This window comes from Pinus tabuliformis, chromosome 5_2 (assembly GCF_031772625.1).
Source record: "Pinus tabuliformis cultivar Carrire ecotype Pingquan chromosome 5_2, CPIR1, whole genome shotgun sequence".
In the NCBI taxonomy this organism is placed as follows: domain Eukaryota; kingdom Viridiplantae; phylum Streptophyta; class Pinopsida; order Pinales; family Pinaceae; genus Pinus; species Pinus tabuliformis.
In genome coordinates this window covers 375023483-375047245 of record NC_142306.1, presented here as the reverse complement: position 1 = coordinate 375047245, position 23763 = coordinate 375023483, and positions in this window count along the sequence as shown.

Genomic DNA, 23763 nt, shown 5'->3' with positions numbered 1-23763 from the left:
GGTAGAAAACCATCATGCCCAAAACCATGTGCAAAATCCATGCAAAAGACCATAGGTAGATCTGCCCACCTAATATAGGGTCCAAAACAAAGTTATCAGGGCGATCCTGTACAAGGGGGCTACTGCCCCCCTGAAACCCCCCTGTTGCTAGGGCACAACGAATAGGGAGGGCTATACCCCCCCGGGCCCTGGTGACCCCCCCATGCATGCAACTATTCATGGAAATAATATAACACACACCTAACATTTTGAACCAGTAACCTTCACACCATAGAGTGACTTAATAGTACACCCCATAACCATCTATTCTATGGCCCATGGGAAACCAACATTTTGATTGAGTGGGAAGTGCTCATCCAGGGGAATTTTAAGGAGTTTTAGGATGATTGGAAAATGCATTCTAGGGCTCAACTACAAGATATGTTTGAGGGCTACTATGTCAATCTTTGCAAGCCAATGTAGAGGTTGATAGATTAGATCACAAGACAATACATGAGGATTATCATATTATAAGTCATGGATTCTTATGGCTAACTAACACCTTCCATTGAGTATTGAATGCCATGAATTGAAATTATTTGTTTCAAGATGCTATTATACTCACCAAAGGATGGATTGAATGTGTATTAATGATAGTGATTTAAGACATCCTATAAAAATGGATAAATTTTTCTACTAAAGTCTACCTCTAATAATTCAAGTTACATGATTTGTTTTAAATGCAACCATTAGTGTAAATATTTTATTAATTAATAAAATTAATCATTATTTTCTATCACATAGTTGTTGATTTTATTTTTTAATAAATATTTTATTTTTTCGAAATTACTTTATAAATTATATTATTAAATCAAAACCCATATTATATTAATTATTATGTTATTGAATTATTATTATTAATTCATAGCTCACCTCAATATATGGTTATGGCATGTCATTCATCTCAATATATGGTTTTGGCATGTCATTGCATAGATTAGAGATATATATACCATGGGTGTTTCTCGGTGGCTCTGCTCCCTACATTCAATTCTTGTAGACCTGAGGGTTTCTCTATCGCTCCTCCCTACATTTTCTTTGGCATTCCCTTAAGTGTATCTTGATTGCTCCTCCCTACATTCAATTCTTGCAGACATGAGGGTTTCTCAGTGGCTCCTCTCTACATTTGATTCGAAATTCCCTTGAGTGTTTCTCTAACAACCTTGGTTAAAAATCCATGTTAATATAAGACCAAGGTCATGGAACACATATTCCAAGCTGAATGTTGGGGAAAACATCCTAGTGGGTGTTCATTTCAATTATTATGGCTAAATAAAATTGGCAAAAGAAATGGCAAAGGCTTTGGAAAGTCAAGAGGCATTAATTTATGAAAATAATGGAAAATAAGAGAAAAGGAAAGTGAAAGGTCGCAAGTTACATGTGAGCATGAAAATGAAGGAAAAATAATGGAAAATGAATAAAATAGAGGCCTCAATGATAAAAAGGCTTATGAGGATTAGTTCATGGACTTTTTTTAAGTTCAGTTTGGAGCTCTCTATTCTACTCCCTCTCTCATACACTTGGACACTTAGAGTTTTCTTGGAGCACTCTTGGAGGAGTGTGACATACTTGGCATTTGGAGTAAGAAGGGAAAGGAAGACCAAGAAAGTGCAAGAGGACATCGGGATTAACAACTACAATGGGTTTTTCTTGTAGGTATGAATTTCATCTATGGTTTCCTTGCTATTTTTGGCATGCATATAATATTCATGTGGTTATTTGGTTATGATCTATCATTGGAATGGAGGATTTCCTAGATTAATAGTGGTTTTTCTCGGCCTTGCCATTTCCTAGATAGCCATGGTGTTGTGGGTTTTAACTTTTTTTTTTGTTTGTTCTCATATTCCTTTGGTTGTGGGTTGAGTTATTAGTTCCTAGAGCCTTAGTTGGACAAGCGCTCTGGAAGCATTGTAATAGATTGGCTTGAGTTACTAGTCTTCTAGCCTTCATTAGACAAATGCTCTAGATCCCTGGAAAAATTGGGTGGATACCAATCTAGTTATTATTAGTGATGTTCGACTGTGAGGTGGAATCAATGGTTAAGGGTTGAGGTGGCTTGGCTTTTGGAGGCCCTGGTTTAGTTTTGTTGTATTTATTCCATTGGATCCCACATTCATGCTTACAATATGGCATGGGGGTGATTAGCTGGAAGAAAGATTTGGTTCATCCAATTGATGGTAAGATGGTACGTGGAAGTCCCAGATATGGTTTCATTTTGCATATGTTAATAAGAGATTCTTTCCTCTTGTATTTAATGTGTAAATCTATTGGTTTATATGTAGATTTTATGGTTGTTGTATCCTTTTTATTTATGTTGTTTGTATGTTGGTTATGAGTATGTTTTATCAGTGATGATGTATGGCTCTCATCATGTTTTGATTAATAAATGAATGTACAATGAATATATTCCCTAATAGACGAAAATTTAGCTAATATGATAAGGTATCAATGCTTCTTAGCGATTATTAGATAAGTATGAGACCCTTATGCTCAAATTTGTTGTTATGACCTATAGAATGCATTTTTGTGACATGTTTGAGAAAGTTTTTGTCATGGCTAGTAGGGTTCAGATCAAGTATTTGTTCAATTATTTGCATTAGTATCATTGTTCGATGTTATTTTTCTTTTTTGGAAGTCTCATGAAGTTTTGGACAATGACCCGAGTCTTGGCCCTAGAAAAGTGGAAGAGAATCTAGGGTTACTGGCTCAGAACTAGATGAAAAGTCCTTATTCACGGGCATTCCCTTACTGTGGGAGTGTCTGGATGGTCCCAGTCACATGCATGGCCATGTGATGGGGGTGACTAAGGCTATAGGTTAGTAAATGTCAAGTTACCTCGGGGGTTGGTCACTTGGAAGGGTTGGTTGGCTCCTAAAGGTTCTATAACATGTGTAGAAGGTTAGATTGCTCGTGTTTTGTCGGTTCCACTTCCTTAACTATACATGGGGAATTAAATCAGATCATAGTAGCCTCTTGTCAAATGTTTACCCCAGTGGATTAGTTAACTTGGGTAAATGTGGGAGGAGGGTGGTTACAGTTTCTCGATGGCTCCTCCCTACATTAAATTCTTATAGACTTGAGGGTTTCTCAATAGTTTTTGGTCCAATTTAGGCGTGTAAATAAGATCACAAATTTAATTATCAATCCATAATTCATGAACTTGGAAGCACACCAAAGTATATGGTTTAGAGACTAATTCCTTTAAACAAACTTAAATTGAAATTTTTTAACACACTTGTACTTGGAAATGATTCTAGACTATCTTGAGATTTTAAATTTTGTAAGGAAGTAAATTTTAAGCTCCCTTACAGGAGATGGATTCATAATGTTTCCAAAAGCATAACAACATTTTTAGAATATCAAGTGTTCTTTTTAAAATGAATTACAAAAATGGAGGAATTGACAATTCTTAACTATTGTAGATGAAAGCACATTAAGCTCTTTTACAAGAGGTCATTACATAACATATCAGGCTTAGAAATAGTCAATATTGTTAAAATAACATAAAATAAAGCATACAATAAATTACAACAAAATTAAAAGAGCATACCAAACATTTTAAAGACTAAGTGTACATGCTTGGCAATGGGAACTCTCCATCCTTCGCTTACACATTTGAATGAAAACAAATTAAGAAATATCATGTAAAATCATAAACATAATCCACATAACATAATGAAGGTATCCAAAAGCTCCAAATTTATTAACTTCAATCGAGTAGCATTCTTCCGAAAAATAACATATCTCTTACTTCAAGCCCTACATATTTATACAAGAGGTTTGATAACCAAAATAAGTGCTAATAGGTCGAATTAAACCTTCAGATCCATGAAATTTGAAGAAAATCCCTCAAAATAAAATATTTTCCTCATTTATTGCCAAAATAGGGGATTTTATGAACAAGTGGCCTAGTTTGACCATCGTTGACCGAGCACATGTGAGGCTCTTTTCTGAAGGAAGATAGGAATTTATCCATCCTTGGGAATTCAAGACCATCCCACATATCTCAAAATTTTCCCAGATATCCTGCACACATGTGAAGCTTGGAGCTATTACGAGAAGTTGCAACATCCTGTAATTTTTGCTAAAAATTTAATTTTAATGCCATACTTTGTCAAAATTCAAATCATGAAAAGAAAGTGATAAATTTACATGATTTAATTAATTTCAAGAAAATATCGATGATTTATAAGAGGCATGGAAGTAAAATAGAGGCAAAATATAGTTTATGTGACTAAAATAAACATCAAAAAGTGGCACACAAGCTCCTCTCTACATTCAATTCGAAATTCCCTTGAGTGCTTCTTGGTGGCTCCCCCCCTTCATTCAATTCTTGTAGACCTTAAGTGTTTCTCAGTGGCTCCTTCCTACATTTGATTCGATGTTCCTTTACCCACACAAAGTCCTTCAAGAATCCATAATATCTAGTAGATTCGGGCATCAGGGTTAAGCAATGGTAAGTCTACATTCCTTCTTGAACACCTACAAATCTAGGTTTTTCAAAAAAATGTATAACTAGCATCTAGTATAATTTGATTGCACCAAATGCAAAGAATCCTAGGCTTGAAAATGGCATGAATTGGAATTATTAACTAGTCATCCCACCTGCTTCCTTGTACTACTTTTGTACCTCATTTTTTAATTCTTCTTGATTGTTCCATATTGCTGCTACATGGATATTAAAATCAGATTCATTATTTAGAAGATGCTGAATAGATAGCAGAACAATTTGAACCTCATATGTAGAGGACCATTTTCTGTTAAGTTGTACTTGAATAGAGTTAGTGGCTTTCCAAAATGCGTCCTGGTAAATTCACATTCAAGAATCTCACTTCTACCAAATGCAAAGAATCTTAGGCTTGAAAATGGCATGAATTCATATTATTGACCAATTGTCTCACCCACTTCCTTATATTTCTTCCATACCACCTTTTTAAATTATTCTTCATTGTTCCATATTGTTTATGCATGGCTATTAAGAGAAGATTCATTATTTGGTTCTCTCAAAAGAGTCTAAATAGACAGAAGAAAAATTTGAACCTCATATGCAGAGGACTATTTATCCTTACGCTAGACTTGAATAGAGTTAGTGGTTTGTCAAAATGCGTCCTGGAAAATTCACATTCAAGAACCTACCCTTTTTACCTTTGGTAATAAAACACTATGGTTGATCCATATAAACTGTATCCATGTTTTTAAGAAAACATCCATTTAGTGGACTTACCACCTAAATTTTTCTCTGGAAACTAAAACAAATGGCAATGAATTAAGTTGTCAATGCAAAAGTGTCTTCATAGTTTATACCTTATTGTTTTTCCTTCTTAGTGTTGTATCCCATTGTTAGATATCAACAATCACAAAAAATTCATAGAAGGAGACCTAATTATGCATTTTTATTATTAAGAACCATACATATTAATACATTTGCATGAATATGTAAAAGCATTTGCATTTCTTTCTCAAAAGGGATGTATCACCTAATTATGTTTTAATACATCATTATGACATGGATTTATTTATATTAACTTTTTCTTTAATTTCTTAGAAATCACCTTGAAATATAAACTCAAAAATTTCACCTCAACCTTGAGATTTTCTAGATCTATTTCTCATGAAATTTCAACCTTGTGGATGAAGCTAAAGTATGACTTATAGTATAATATATTCCACTTTTGTCCAACTAGATATACAATTAAACCCAAGAAAATAAAAATCAAATGAGTTTACTTCAAGGGAATTTATTTTCTAGCACTTAAGGAATTATTCCCAGCATATAATATATTTCAAATTTCTTAGTAAAACATATTGATTATGGCCATAAATATTCCCACTTAACTTCCAAATATTTTTAATGTTTGTTAACAAAATATGCTCAATATCATGTAAAATCAACATGCATAACTATCTCTAGAAAATACTCAATCATTATGAGAAAAAAAGTTGAAAATTAGATCTACAAGAATACAAAGTGATAGCAAGGAAATATTCATATATACGAAGGATGCATTTACAAGTCCATACCAACAAAATGATAGAAGACAATATAACTCATGCTCTTAAAACCCTAGCTATGTCATCCACCATATACAACAAACCCTAGTCACTAAATTGATCTCTTAGCTAGGAATAACTACCAACCATAGTTGGTTGTGCCACTAGATATTCAAAAATAGAAAGCATACACGTTGTCAAATCCACTTTGGAACCTACACTTACAACTCACAAGTGCAAAAGAGGAAGAAATGTAGTCTCCCTCTATCTTCACCACTTCAAGCACTCCATATACCATTTGCCAAAATACTTTAAATACCAAGAACTTATTCAAACATACTACCTCCATTTGATGTCTACTTCTTCTATTGTTACAAGTATTAAGGCCATATATGGTTTGGATGTTTATGAGCTTAGTTTCCTAATTGAATTTCTTGAAATTGGTTGCGTTTTCCCATAGTTTGTGAACTCCCCCTATTTTCTCGAATAAAGAGTTTAAAATGTTGAAATCCCCTCATTGAATCCATTAAGTTATTTTATTTATCCCCCCTACTTGTCGTATAGATTCAATGAAGGTTCCCTTTAGGTGGGACATTGATGGGCCATAAAAGTTGGATATTGTACCTATTACTTTGGATCTAATTTCCTAGCATGTTCTGAAATGAGGTGATTCTCCATTGTCACATCTAAGAGGATGAAATTAGCAATTTTCAAGAGTATGGCTATTCCCTCTACAATTTCATCAACATTTTTTCTATTATGTCATTACTTGGACAACATGTTATGATGATATTCCATATGTTCCAAGAACTACACTTTTTTTTTTGTAATAGCAGGATGTCTAGTTTTTATGTCATGACTTTATTTCTTAAGAGGAACTATTTTCCTTTTCTATTGAGACCTCTTATTTTCCATGATATAAGTCACATATTTCATCAAGCAAGGTATGGATAAAATATTTATATAAAAGTGTTTTTCTTTGTCCTAAAATTTACTACATGAATATGGGTAACACATTTTTAGTGAAATGTGGTAATGAAAAATTGACTTTTTCATATTTTTAAAATTGTGAAGCCCTTAAATCTCATATACACCTTGTGAATTTTGAGGTGTAATGAAAGAATATATTGTGGAGAATTTTATTGTGTTTAGGGGTGTTGGAGGGTTTTTTTTAAAAGAAAAAACATTATTCTTGTTAGGGAAGAGGTTCTTGATCCAAGCATTGGTCCCTCTTTAGATGATGAGGATGTCTAGCTAATAGGATACTAGGATGAATCTCTCTCCATAGATCATAATTTTTTATAGTTATTTATCATAATTATGGCATCGCAAATCTCAAAAAATCACTCTAACAATGGTACATCGTTATATCATGGTGCATCATAGAGACGAGTAATTATTGTCTAACAATTCCTAACCTTTCCACTCATATATTTGGCAGTATACATCCACCATCATTTGAGATTAATAATAGGCTTGAAACCTCTCATGTTACACTTAATGTGATTTTTTTCTGGGTATGGGTGTCCATAACATGACATGTAGCACTATCCCAATGGAAGGTTGGACAACTCTATATTTCATTTTTCTCATGTATAGCGCCATTAGATATTTCATGTTTATAAGATGGCATGGTTTCATCCTTTGGTATGAGGAAGAAGCATGGAAGATATTAGACCAAATGTGGTTAATGAGTCATTTTTTCCTTGGGCTTATACTATGGCACCCTTTTTTTATGTGTGGATACGTATAAATCATATAATTATTTTATTTGGGTAAAAATTCCTAATATCCCACTTCAAATTTGGAATAATTTAGGTATTAAAGCCATAAGATATGAAATTACATCCTATATTATAGGTGATGATGGGTATGTAGAGAATAACTTGTGCTTAATGGCCTAGATTCTAGTTGATGCCAATGCTAGATAGGGTTTATATGAATCAATCCAAATTGTTACTAGTAATATTTCATAACTATATGGATGTGTCATTTGTTTTTCTAGATTCCATGCAGTGCTCCAGTTAATGGTGGATTGTTCTCAATTTTCCATTACTTGACATCATAGGGTGGGTATGTGTAATGGATAAGTTCGTCCCAAGGACATGAATGAGGATAATTCACCTAGAGTAGTTCCAATTGTGGATAGTGGGAAATCTCGTTATTGAAATATTCAAGTATATGGCTCCTATGACTCATCCTATGAAAATGTTTATTGTGATGCAACTAGAGGGAGGAGTTCCATAGGGTTAAACGAAGATAACTTTCTTCTAACTCACTTTTACTATTTTAATGTTATTGTAGTTTTGTTAATATGTTTCTCAACATCCCTTATGACACTTGCTAACAATTTATCACATTTAATGGAGTGTTATAGGACATTCAACCAAATTGGTATATCTCAAATATATCTTTTTCAAGTGACAAAAGTTTAGGTAGGATAGAATAAATTGACCAAACATTTGCTACACTATCTAGCAGGCAAAGATCAACTAGAGGTAAAAAGATTAGAATAAAATTCCATAGATGCATGGATTTTTTTCTTACTAAACGGGGGTCATGTTCTTATGATAATGAGATCATAGATGAAATCAAGGTGCCCCTGAGTTACAAACATCTAGTGAAACAATGGGAAAAAAAAGATCTTCCTGAAATAAAAACTGATTTTTCTATCAATTAAAGGATATACTACATTGTCCCATCTTCATTACATGGTTTGGGGCTATTTTTCATGGATGACATAAAGGTATATTACAGAGTATTAACTAAATTGATGGAGTATGTCGAATCCTGTTACAACTATAGTTTAATGTACCAAAAGTATGTGAAGATATGTAGTGGTTACAAATTATATACAACTAAAAGACAATAATCAAAATAAAAGTGCAACTATGTATACTGATGGAAGGCCAAAAACAATAGGGAATATTGTAGGGTTTATAAATAGTACACAACTTGTGACCACAAATAAGCAACCCAATTTCATATTCGAGGGGAATGAAGGAAATTGTTTATTCGTATGTGAAATTAAATCAATAGTTGTAGGGGAAGAGTTTCTCATTGATTACAATTTGAATCAACTAGATACAAATATTGCTATTATGGAGGTAACATGTATTCAATTTTACCCAACTTGTAAGTAATGTCTATTATATGTTATGATTGTCATTTACTACAATATATTCTCAGGCATCTTGTAAGTTGAGGAAACATTTTAATACATCATGGCTATGATATTGTTGCAGGTTGACCAAGGTCTAAGGGAACCAACCTCACAACAGGTAAACATCAATTTAGTTGTACGTAAAATAATATAACCACGAGATTTATTGTAGAGTAGCATTTTATCCATTATAGAGTAAGTCCAATTTATATTTGTAGGCATCATATAACTAAATGAAAGATTCACTATGCATATGATCAACTTGAGAAAATGCATTCCGTCATCCTTTTCAAAGTATTGTTTCTATACTATATGGAATATATATTGATCCTCTCATAATTCCTCTTCCAAGAGCCTTCCAAGATGATGATTTTTTTATAAATTTAAAACCTTTTATCTTAGCCATGATATAATGTGAAGTTCCTATATAAAGTTAGACATATGTCAATAGTGGCTTTCGTATTAATATAATGATGATTAATTGTGGATGAATTGGAAACTACATGTATTTGATAATCAAGGTGATAAGGGGAAGGAAACAACCTTAGAGTAGTCGATAGATGCTCATGAGGAAGAGCTTACTGAAGAAGCGATTTTTATGTATTTCGATCCAATCCAAAAAATAAAGAAGATTCAAATGAAAGAAAGAAAGAAACTTAGTTATTTAGTTATGATTGAGCCTCAAACAGACGAAATAATAGGCCAAATAACCTAGATGCACCAAATTCATCAGTATGGGGTGATAAACTCATTTAATTCTTCCATTCATTTGTTTATGATTTTAATTATCTCATCCTTTATAAAATACTATTTATTTTACAAGATTTTTTGGCGGAGTACGATCCTCATTTTACGACTATGGGGATCGACATTAGTAGTGAAGTTGATGCTCCTCCTATGAGTGATGCACAAGTTATTGAGGTCGGTATACCTGTTGAACCACACATGGAAGTATCCACACCCCCTTAACAACATACGTCATGATCTACACATGATGTTGTGGATGAAAAACATGATATCATTACACAATTTGAAGTGAGCCTTCCTGGATCATCCCATGTTAGTAGCATGGGAACACTATTGATTACATTTTGGTAGATGAATACAATGTCCCCATGAAAATAGAGAAACTTCTAGGTATTTAAGAAGTTTTTTAAATATTAAGTACAATTTAATTGAAATTAATGTATAGTTTGTGATAATTTCAAAACTTATGATAATATTGTTTTCGAGGAAATGTTGTATTATATAACCATTTGTATGACCTAAATTTGGAAATATTTGGGCCCACCATTTGGAAAAATTGGAATTCCAAAAGTTGCAAGTTGAAAGAAGAACTTATGACCAAGATGGTTCACTTGTTTGGGAGGGTACCTTCAACAAAACTGGAGTTACCTCCAATGCAATCTTACATTTAAAATATCTGTGGGGCTAGTATAGATATCATTTATAAGGGAAAATATCACATGAGTGCCCTCCAATGAATCTAGAGATGGAGTGGAATGTTCTCATGGCAGATACAAATGAGATGGAACTTCAAAAAGTAGGGAAGACACCACCCAGACCAAGAAGGTATGAGGCACTTTTAATAATGCAATTATGATGCTCTATCATCATTGCATCATATAATTAAGATTTTCAATATTCTAAATACAGACTCCCATATACGTCCAAAGCCAAGATGGCTAGAATAGCTAAACACGGGAAGCATCATCTTGGCCCATCTGGTTACTTAAAACTAACTGCAAAAGTTGTAAGTATATAAAAAAATAATTTGCATCCAAATTTTAAATTATTAACAATTTTAATTTAATATCATAGAAGAATAAAAATGCATATTCTTATGCAAAATTTCAAGGGTCACAATTCAAAGAGGCTCCCACAGAGGAAGACCTAAATTTTTCTTTCAAGAAGGACTATTAAGCTGTGTTTTTACATATGACAAGCTTCCCATTTTGAGAGTCTTCTAGCACCCAACCTAACACTTAGGAAAATAAAAGCAATGAATAACATTTATAAATAATTACTTGTACAATCTATTAGTTATTATTTGTGGCCATAAAGTAATGTGAATGATTGTAAAAAGCGGGCATGAAATGTAGATACAACACATGAGCCGGCTGATGGTGGAATGCCTCTTGAAACTAATGTTCAACTCGGTACTTGTTATAGATGCATTTGGGCACATCACTCCCATAATTCAGATCAGTACCATTAGGGTTCATCAAACCCTAATTTAGTTGCTACATGCCCTAGACAAGTCACCACTTTGAATGCCTCCTTCCCTGAGAGTTTCTTGGCCTGAAGCCCTCCAAAATTTCCTCCTTGAGGGACCAGAGCAACCTTGGTCAAGGGTAAGTGTGCTTCAGTGCAGGTAGGCCCATGTCAGGGTGCTTTCTAGAGCAATTAGGCCCACTTTGACCTGAGCTGGGTGAGTTTGAGCGAAATCATCATAGGGTTCTGCGAATATTCATATCTTCTGGAGCGATCTAGAAGATTCCCACACTATCATCTCCTATGAGCTCGAGATTGGGTAGGTAATGAATTAAGTAACCTCCTATCCTCTCATCCTTTCCTCCATGGAAACTAACTCTAAGTTTGTAAGGCTATTCAATACCCTCATTTATGATCGAACCTCCTCCATTTGCCTATAAATTGAGCACTCATCTAAGTGATTAGGGGCTAGACTTTGAGAATTTTTAAGGAGATACTATTGGTGTGAGGATTGAGACTATAAGCAAGTACTGTTATGCTTCCGGAGTGTTGTGCTATTGATGTGATGTTGGATTAAACCCAAGCTGGAAGAGTGGCAATGGATCAGACTTCATGGTTGTAATTCTTCCTTCTACTTAATAAAGTTGTTTACACCTTTTTCCATATGCTTATATTGATATATGACGTTTATATGTGTCAATGTATCTGATCCCATTTACTTATAGTTGATAGGTCTCTTGCTTTGATTGGTTCTTTGTCTTCCTTTTATGCTTGCAAGTGTTTTTTGAGAGAGTTAAGTTCGAGAAGGAGCGATGGGAGTGATACAAAGGAGACAAAAGGAAAGCAAAAGAACAAGTAGGTCCTTTGATTCCCTTGTCTTATTTATCGTCTATATAAAAAGGATAAGCGCTTTAAATATGTTGTTCTAGGTATAGCTACCTACATAGGGAATTAGTATTTATCCGTAGATGCAAAATTCCTCATAACAAATTGATGAATCTGTTGGGGAAAAATCATCATTATGGGTAGTTTACCTTCATCCTAGTATACTCTAGTAAATCTTACTTGTTTCCATTGATCTTCTTTCAGCCTTTTTGAAGTGTTTTTTGGTGAAAAATGTGCTTGTAAGCCCTAGGATGGCCTCTCTGGCACCAGCACAGGTTTAGTCTATTGACAGAGAATTGCATAGCACCCTTGGCTTGAGGACAGTGCTCTGAAGCACATTGTCTCCCATTCAAGGCTGCGTTGATCCTCCTTAGGACAAAAATCCCTCCTTTTAGTTGATTTTTTGTGAACTTTCCTTATGTTTCTACTTTCTGAAAGGTCAATGATGCTTGTGTCTCTAAAATCAATTTTTGTTTCCTTTGCCAACCCTACTTTGTCTTTGATTGTTTAGTGTTTCTTAAATGATTTATTTATCACTATCAATTCATTGTCAAAGTTAGTTTATAGTCGATTAATCTTTGTTCAAAAGAAAGTGTCGTAAAAGTCTTCATTTCTTTCGAAACAGAACTGTCGTAAAGTCTTCATTCTTGCAAAAAGATTGATTGATTGTATGTGCATTAGTTTCCTTTTGTTCATCACAACATTAAGGGAATTGAAAAGAAAAACTTGCATTGTGCATTAAAAAAGTTTTTGTGTGCTCATAGGAATAGTTTAGGGAAATTGCATTAGATGTGTTCTTTGTTCTTTGATTACAAGAATCTGATTGCTCTATCCCTACTAGCTAAGGTTTTCATTGTCAAAATTGAATGAAAAGGATGCTTATCATATTAGTTGCATTCTAGGAATTGAAAATACATCATGTGGAAAACCTTGAAAGGCAAATTCTTAATCAAGATCAATGTAAAATTAACACCAATTAACCTAATGGAGCATTGTAACTTAACACATAACATTTAAAGGTTCTAGGCTAGAGATGTGTTCCAGCATTGTAAAACATAGCAACTGTCGCTAACTTATCTGCGAAACATCCCGAGTGTGATACCTCATTCCACGTATGTGAGTATATCGTAGCTCGTCCACGTACCTTTGGGTATATATGGAGGTGTTATAGTACCTAAAGTATATGGGAATGATCTCATTGTGAAGTTTCGCATTAGACAACACTAATACGGATTGGGCCTCCATGTACTTTCGAGTATATATGGGATGACAACAATAGGTTGCTATCCATCCTTAGGTAACCGAGTCGGCCGCCTTGTACAATGTGATACACTGAACATAGAATTTAGGGAGATTTCTTGCTCATACTTCTCGGTTCACCGGGAGGTATTTTGCAATTCATAGTTACTTGGTAATCCTTTTGCCTAGATCATCCCTCTTTTGTTTTGTTTTGTTATTTTGATTAAAATAAATTTAATTGACCATAGATAACATCCTCCATGCTCACTCCTTAGTTGATATTAGGTTGAGACATATGGAAAAAACTCTGGAGTCCACCGATTAAAGAATTCCTTTTGATGGGAATCCTAGTCCTTTTCCTCCTTTCGGAAATATTGGTACTCCTTATATGGCTACATTGTCCCTTCTCGGATTTACCATTCACTTGCTAGTATGGTTGTTTTCAACCTCCTTGGTTCAAAATGTCATGATTTCTCCACAATTGAGTACTCCTCCAACTGGACAAAATCAACCTCCATTTGATCCTAAAGTTGAACCTTTTCCTTCTTCCTTAGTTGTTTCTTCCTCCCCTTATTCCTCTTTTTCTGGTGAAAGTATTGCTACTAGTAACTAGGTGGCTAAGAAGAAGAAGAAAGGGAAGAAGAAGAAGAAGAAGAAGAAGAAGAAGAAAATTCAGCAGGGGGGAAACCAAGCAACCATTGCTTTGAATGAAAATTTTGATGAGAAACCATCTGATAAGCCTCACAAATTTTGATATCCATGTAAACTTTGTACGAGAGACCATCTTCTTCGAAATTGTCCTAATATTACTCAGATCTTAGAAGAATGGTCTTCTCGTTCACATCATCTTGTGTCATCAACTTCTAGAGATCATGCTGGTGACACACCATCAACTAGTGGTAGTAAAGTTCATGGAGAGAAGGGTAAAGTTAATTTTCCCTATAGTTTATGTGAAATAAATCACCCCATTCACCTTTGTCCCTATCTGGATGAAGCCAAAAAAGTGTTGGATATCCGTCCTGCATCTGGGTATAGGAGACTATCCCTTAATCCTTCACTAGTTGATAAAGTGACTAAACCAAATCAACCGTCGGTCAAACCCACTCTCTCTGTGTTGGGTCCCTATAATACTATTGATTACCCCATTACTATTGTAGTTATACCCCTTATTAATATTGTTGTGCCCCTATTGCCCCCATATTGTTATTACTGTGCCCCATAGAATCCCTCTATTATTATTTTTGTGGCTTTATATTATTATTGTTAGGTCGGCTAGATTATATTGTGACTCCTTAGACTCCTATATATAGAAAGGAGGTTTTGTCATTTGAATCATCCAAGAATTATTCATTTATGTAATGTAAAGGAGGTTGCCCCCTCGAAGAGGGTGAATTCTAAGGCATTGATCTATCTTTTCTTGAGCTAGTTTCATAACATTTGTTATCAGAGCTTTGGATTCTAGGGTTTCGCTGCTCCAAACAGGTCATCGTGGCATTTTCGCTATAAATTTTTTCTGAGACTTTTCAGAAGTCGTAAAAAAAACCCATTTGAGAAGAAATCACGCTGAACCTTGGGTCCGAATTTCAGAACTTTTAGCGCGATATGTGCGGAGATATGATCTGAGGAATTTGGTCTTTTTGCAGACTCCTGAATTACATTCAAAACAGGTGACTTGGAGAAAATCGTCATAACTTTCTCTCTGGGGATCGGATTGAAATTTAGTAAGAAGGTATAGAAAGAGGACAAACTGTAGTTTCTTGTATGCATTGTTCAAATCCAAAGGTCGAAACAGTGACTCGTGGCACGTCGTACAAGTTCACTCTACTGAACTAGTCTATAATCAAGTCACTGTGGGAGATTTTGCATAACTCTTCCTTGGAGAATCCAATTTGGGTCAGACTTGTGGCATTGAAAGAGGAAACAGAGGGCTACTGCAGGTCACAAATTTAGAACTAGATGATCGAAAAGTACAGAGATACATCAGAGGCAATATTGAGCTCCTACAAAGTGAAAAAAGGTGTGTAGATTTTCTTAAATTTTTGCTTAAGCTTGGTTTGAAAATTTATTTTGAAGGAATTCAAGGGAATAATAGAGCATTATTATCGGTAACTGATGCCCTGAGGAAAGAAAATGAAAACACCTAGTAAGGAACTTGAAAGCTCTAGCATGACTCATGAAGAAGAAGAAGAAATGCTATATGATATATCAAAATTACAAGAACAAGTGCAACGAGTGTCACTTGCACAAAAAGCAAAAGAATCTAAAATGGATGGTTTAAGGAAAGATGTAGAAGCTAATATGGATGGTTTAAAGAAAGGTGTAGAATCTAAGATGGATGGCATGGAAGCTAAGGTGAATGGAATGGATGCTAAAATTGATGGCATGGATGATAAGATGGAAGAATTGAAGATAAATATGAATAAGTTGCTACAAGAAATGGTCACTAAGGGTGAAATGGTACTAAAGGAAACTCATGATGAGAACAGAAGAAATGTTAATCATGATTCCATAGACTCTAATGTTGGATTAAAGACTCACCATGTTGCAAAAATCGATATGAGGAAGTTTGATGGCAAGGATCCCGCCACATGGATATTACATATGGAGCAATTCTTCGATCTCAATAATGTGCAAAACACACAAAAGGTACGTATGTCAACTTTATATTTGGAACCAAATCAGTTTGTATGGTATCAATGGCTTTCCTCTCGTAAACAATTTATCACTTGGGCAATTTTTACGGAAGAATTGATAGCACATTATGAGGATACAAAAAGAAACACTTTTTTTAGCCAATTGATAAGTCTCAAACAAAAGGGTTCAATAATGGAGCACATTGAGGAGTTCCAAAAATTGAACATAAGGGTAAAAGATATTCCAGAGGAGCATAGGATTGATGTGTTCATAGGGTCTTTAAAGGATAATATCCAACATGATGTTCGCCTTTGGGAACCTGATTCATTAGAGAAGGCATTCAGGTTAGCAAGAAAAATGGAAAGCAAAATTATGGCAACCAGGAAGCATACCACTCACAACTATAAAGACGGAAGTGTTGTTGCCCCTAGTCTTCCACAACCTATAAGGTTGACACCACAACAATTGGAAGAAAAAAGAGCAAAAGGGCTTTGTTACAGTTGTGATAGAAATACACTAAAGGTCATAAGTGTGCTGAGAAGAAATTATTCTACATAGATTGTGAAGAGGAAGAAGAAAAGGAGAAAGAAAGGTCAAAAGAAGAGGATATACTCTAGGAACAAAGCCTAGATGAAGAAAAAATAAATCCGACCATATCTTGTAATGCATTGGCAGGAATTACCACTCCTCAAACCATCAAGATAGAAGGACAAATCAAGAAGAAAAAGGTAATAGTGTTGATTGATTCAGGAAGCACCCACAATTTTATTCATTGTAAGGTAGCAAAAGAATTGAATTGCTTCCTATATCCAGCACCAGAGTGTCAAGTGATGATTGCAAATGGAGGAACAATAAATTGCTTTGGAAAGTGCCATAATATCAAGCTATCCATGGGAGAATATGTATTGACTAGCCCAATGCTTTCCATTCCAATGGGAGGTGCTGATGTTGTACTAGGAGTCCAATGGCTACAATCCTTGGGTACAATAGCTTTTAATTTTCAAGAAATTTTCATCAAATTTTCTACGGAAGGAAAGGAAGTTGAATTAAGGGGTATTGCAGGGAAACCAGGAAAGATAATCAGCTCTAATGGTATGACAAAGCTTCTAAAAAAGGAGCAAAGAGGTGTAATTGCACAATTATGTTCACTAGATGTTTCCACATCGGAATCATCTATTTCTCCAGATCTCCAAAAAGTCCTGGACAATCATTCCAAGGTATTTGAGACTCCCAAAGGTCTCCCACCTATGCGTGATCATGATCATGCTATTCATCTGATTCCAGGAAGTGTTCCTCCAAACATCAGGCCGTACAGATATCCCTATGTCCAAAAGAGTGAAATTGAACGTATGGTTGCAGAAATGCTAGAGGCTGGTATAATTCAACCGAGTCAAAGTTCTTTCTCTGCTCCACTAGTATTGGTGCACAAGAAGGATGGATCTGTGTCCAGATTATAGGGAGCTCAACAAGCTCACTATTAAAGATAAGTTCCCCATTCCTGTCATTGATGAATTACTGGATGAATTGCATGGATCAATTTACTTCACCAAGTTGGATCTTCGTTCAGGATATCATCAAATCAAAATGAAGACTGAAGACATTCCAAAAACAACATTTAGAACTCATGAGGGTCATTATGAATTTTTGGTCATGCCTTTTGGCCTTACCAATGCACCTTCAACATTTAAAGGTTTGATGAATTCAATTTTCAAACCATTCCTTAGAAAATTTGTGTTAGTATTTTTGATGATATACTAATCTACAGCAAGTCTTGGAAGGATCATGTTGAACATGTTGACAGGGTGCTACAACTATTGGAGGAGAAACAATTATATGCAAAAAGATCCAAATGTTTCTTTGGAGTCCAGGAGGTGGAATATCTGGGTCATATTGTATCTCATGAAGGAGTTAAGGTAGACCCTAGCAAAATTAAAGCCATTAAAGAATGGAAAATCCCCACATCCATAAAGCATCTGCGAGGATTTCTCGGGTTGACAGGGTATTATCGCAAGTTTGTTAAGAATTATGGGAGAATAGCAGCACCTCTAACAACATTATTGAAGAAAGATGCATTTTCATGGACTCTAGAAGCAACAAAGGCCTTTGAACATCTTAAAGAGGCAATGTGCCAAGCACCGGTCTTAGCTACACCAGACTTCACAAAAACCTTTATTGTGGAATGTGATGCTTCAGGAAATGGAATTGGTGCTGTTCTAATGCAAGATGAAAGACCCATTGCTTTTGAAAGTCGTCCAATCAAGGGAAAGTTTTTAAGCAAAGCTATTTATGAGAAGGAAATGTTGGCAATACTCCATGCACTTAAGAAATGGCGACCCTACCTAATGGGAAGACACTTCAAGGTAAAAAAAGATCATGATAGCCTTAAATACTTTTTAGAACAAAGATTATCCTCTGAAGAGCAACAAAAGTGGGTCACAAAGATGTTGGGTTATGACTTTGAAATCATCTACAAAAAAGGGAAGCAAAATGTGGTGGCAGATGCACTCTCAAGAAGGGATGAGGATGTGGAAGCATTGTTGTGCGCCATTTCTATTATCCAACCAGATTGGATAAACGAAGCAAGGGAGGAATGGAAGAATGACGAAGAAGTGTGGCCACTTATTCGAAAGTTACAACAAGATTCCAGTACGTCTGATACATTTAGCTGGCAAAATGATTCGTTACGGTACAAAGATCGCTTATACCTCTGTAAGAATTCCCAGCTAAAACAAAAGTTTCTTATGGAATTGCACACTTCCCCCTTAGGAGGGCACTCAGGATTTTTAAAAACTTACCACAGGGTTAAGAAGGAATTTTTTTGGGATGGCCTTAAATCAGATATTCAAAAGTTTGTGGTGGAATGTTTGGTTTGCCAACAAAATAAAGTTGAAACAATTAAGACACCGGGTCTATTACAACCTTTATCCATTCCAAGCCAACGTTGGGAGGAGGTTTAATGGATTTTATCACAGGTTTACCCAAGTCTGAGGGAAAGAGTGTCATCATGGTGGTAGTTGATAGACTTACCAAGTATGCACACTTTTGTGCATTATCACATCCATTTAAAGCCAATACAGTTTCTACTGCATTTATGAAAACAATTCAAAAGCTACATGGAAACCCAAAGATTATTGTAAGTGACAGAGATCCCATTTTCACTGGAAATTTTTGGACAGAATTATTTTCTTGTCTTGGTACTCAGTTAGCTCATAGCTCATCTTATCATCCTCAATCTGATGGGAAAACTGAGATAGTAAACAAATGTTTGGAAGGATATCTTCGTTGCTTTGTATCTGATAAACAGACACAATGGGTCAAATGGTTGCCTTTGGCTGAATGGTGGTATAACACTTCCTTCCATACAGCAACAAAAATGACCCCATTTATGGCACTTTATGGGTATCAACCACCATCCATCACATCATATTTAAGAGAAAATTCTAAGGTTCAGGTAGTGGAACATCACATCGAACATCAACAACAAGTCCTCCAACTCTTAAAGGATAACCTCGTGTTGGCAAAGAATAGAATGAAACAACAGGCAGATCAACATCGCAGTAAAAGAAGTTTTGATGTAGGCGATTGGGTATTCCTACGTCTACAACCATATAAGCAAATGTCCCTCAAGCAAGCTAAGAAGGATAATAAATTATCACCAAAGTATTATGGTCCGTACAAGGTGTTGCAAAAGATTGGTACTATGGCATACAAATTGGAGCTTCCTGCAGCTTCTCGATTGCACCCAGTTTTCCATGTTTCATGTTTAAAGAAGGTTATAGGTGACAAGCTCCCAGTTCAAACAATATTGCCAGAACTTGACGAGGAAGGAAAAATTATATTGGAACCGGAAGCAGTCACAGAAACAAGAACTTGACAGCTGCGAAATCGATCAATTTCAGAGTATCTTATCAAGTGGAAGAACTTATCCGCTGAAGATTCCACATGGGAGGATGAGAATTTTATGCAGAAGTATCCAGAACTATTCAAGTGTTGAGGACAACACTTTTTTGAAGGAGAGGGGCATGTTGGGTCCCTATAATACTAGTGATTACCCCATTACTATTGTAGTTATACCCCTTATTAATATTCTTGTGCCCCTATTGCCCCCATATTGTTATTACTGTGCCCCATAGAATCCCTCTATGGTTATTTTTGTGGCTTTATATTATTATTGTTAGGTCGGCTAGATTATATTGTGACTCCTTAGACTCCTATATATAGAAAGGAGGTTTTGTCATTTGAATCATCCAACAATTGTTCATTTATGTAACGTAAAGGAGGTTGCCCCCTCGAAGAGGCTGAATTCTAAGGCATTGATCTATCTTTTCTATCTTTTCTTGAGCTGGTTTCATAACACTCTGAATGTGAATCCCATGAGTCTATACCTGACCAATTACAGGTCGACCCAATTTCACCTTCAGTTAGTTGTACCTTTCCCGTAGAGAGTGAGTATGATACCACTTAGGTTCTTTTTGTTTCTTTAGATTCCAATGATCTTGGAGACAACCCTCCTATTCCATCAAGACAAGAGGAAAATCCTCCCATTCTCGTAACTCAAGGGTTTAATTCTCCCGTTTCTACGGTACCCCCTCCAAGTAGTCTAGTCACTTCCTTCGATTGGAATCGACTGACAGGATGTTGTCTTCCTTCTTATGTGCCTTTCCAGATCATAGTACAAGTTTGTAATATGATTGTACCTAGCACTATTATAGATTATGGTGCATTTGTGAGTACCCTTTCCTTCACTGCTTGGCAAGTGCTCGGTTCTCCACCACTTGTGCCTGTTACCCAGAATCTATTGGATTTTAACAGAGGAACCAGTCAACCATTATGGATCCTTCCTCAGTTGCCTATTAATTTGGAAGGAAAAATTGTTTATCTCAATGTGATGGTAGTCCCAGGCCCTTTAGATTACAATTTAATTCTTGGGCTTGACTATGTTTATGACATGGGAGCTATTGTTTCAACACTCTTTTGAGTGATGTGTTTCCCACATGAAGGCAGAATTGTCACCATTGACCAGCTTTCATTTCTTGGTCCAAATATGGCTTCTAGTAAACCATCTTCCCTAAATGGTCCTTTTGCCCCAATGGTATCTTCCCCACCACGGGTCAATTATGTGGCAACCCGTTCCATGCCTACATCAACTAACGATCAATTCCATGATTTTGTATATTATGTACTGGGGGTATTGGAACTAGATATCTCTAATGCATTCTTAGCTATGGATCCCTTCCAAATCATTGTTCTCCCATCTGATGAGAACCTCTTGGAAGAGATGACCTAATATGAGTCGTGATCAAGGAATATGAGGATAGTTCCTAGTCTTGTGTCAACCTCAATGAAACAAGGAATATGAGCATAGTTCCTTGTCTTGTGTCAAGCTTGTTAAAAAATGAAGCAAGGAATATGAGGATAGTTATTTTATTGTCTCAACCTCATTAAAAAATGAAACAAGTCCCTGACCATAGTTCCTTGTCTTGTGTCAAGCTCGTTAAAAAGTGAAACAAGGGTCTATGAAGATAGTTATTTTACTATGTCAACCTCATTAAAAAAATGAAACACGTTCCAGAGCATAGTTCCTTGTCTTGTGTCAAGCTTGTTAAAAAATGAAATAAGGAATCTTAGCAGAGTTCCTTGTCCTGTGTCAAGCTCATTAAAAAATGAAACAAGGACCCCTGGAGAAAAGTTCCAATTTGAGTTTTGATTAGATCTTGTAAAATCCCAGTCAATTCTTTCATTTGATCTCGAAAATGAACCTTCATTACATCCACCTGATAGCCACAAGTAGTCTACTTAGGTGAATGCAATGAAGCTTGGGGGACATGCACCTAGAATCAATTCATCATGAAACTGAATTCAAGCATAGTTGTTTGTTTCAAGCTTGTGTAAAAATGAAACTAAATCTAAGCATAGTTGTTCATTTCAAGCTTGTGTAAAAATGAAACTGAATGCAATCATAGTTTTTCGTTTCAAGCTTGTGTGAACATGAAACTGAATCCAAGTATAGTTCCCAATGGTTCAATCTTGTGTAAAAATGAAACCATATCCATTTTAACACTCGTGATTTCCATTCTATCAGCCTCTTCTATCAGATGAGCCTTGGTTTTTCTCCTTCCATCATCACTATCTGCTTGGCCGATCATACGCTTTCACTTGGTTGTTTTACCCTTTTTGAGGAATAGTTGCAATGAGGGGTCTTATTAGACAGCCTCTTCACATAAATCAACATCTTTTGAGAAGTTCCAACATCACTAGAACCAGTTGCTATCCTATCCACCACTCGTTCCTCAAAGTGGACTCCTCTTTAAGCTCTTTTTAGACTCTCAAAATATGAAAAGATTGTCGAGCGCTTGTCCTTTTCAGCTCATTAATGGATTGGAAATGACATCTACTCAATATAAGTTTAACCCTTTTCCGGACTGAGATAGACTATTTACGAAAAGGAATACATTGATCGAATATGGTCAATAGGTTCTCCATTCCTGAACCTTGTGTCATCAGCCACATTCTGTCTCCAAAATTATTATACTCGTTTCATGTCATTGATGTGGGATACATCAAGGCCCTCCTGTGACAAGTTGATTCTTGTCGACATCAGTACATTATCCAAGAAGTTGACTTAGAAACACCCTTCCAGTACCTTGAGGCTTGCATACATCAATGGCAGGTTTCAACCTTCTGGTGATAGGTTGACATCATTGGCCTTTGAAAAAAAGACTTTGTATGGTGTTCCACATCAAAACATCCATTCACACCATGCAAAATGTATTGCAGTACCTTGAGGATCATTATCATTATTGTTGATTTCTCTCATGTCTGTTAACGACTTACATCATAGGCTAGTAATCAGACAGTGTCTTCCCATGTTCAACTTCAGATCACATATTCGCATGGTTAGACTCGTACTTGAGAGAACGATTGAATGAGATAGAAGACCTTGGATCTAGTTTCATCCATCTAGGCTACAATTTCAGGAAATGTACCAAATCATCCGTACAATGGACTTACATTGATGGTCATCCTATCATGGGTCTATATCTGTAGACGACTGTCTATGTACTTGTACTAAAAGTTTATATGCTAAGCATGGGTTCATAAAAAAAACCAAAATATCATGATATTATGTATTGTAACCGATGCAGGTCACCATCCACTTCAAAACCTCCTCATCACATCGTAAAGAATATCACTCGACATCATTATTTTTTACTTCATGCTTTAGGGGGTAGTTGTTATAGATCCATTTGGGCACATCACTCCCATCATTTAGATCAGTACCATTACAGCTCATCAAACCCTAATTCAGTTGCTACATGCCCTAGACAAGTCACCACTTTGAATGCCTCCTTTCCTGAGAGTTTCTTGGCCTGAAGCCCTCCAGAATTGCCTCCTTGAGGGACCAGCGCAACCTTGGTTAGGGGTAAGTGTGCTTCAGTGCAGGTAGGCCCATGTCAGGGTACTTTTTAGAGCACTTATGCCCACTTTGACCTATGCTAGGCAAGTTTGAGTGAAATCATCATAAGGTTCTGGGAATATTCATATATTCTAAGAGCCATCTAGAAGATTCTGACACTTATCATCTCCTATGAGCTCGA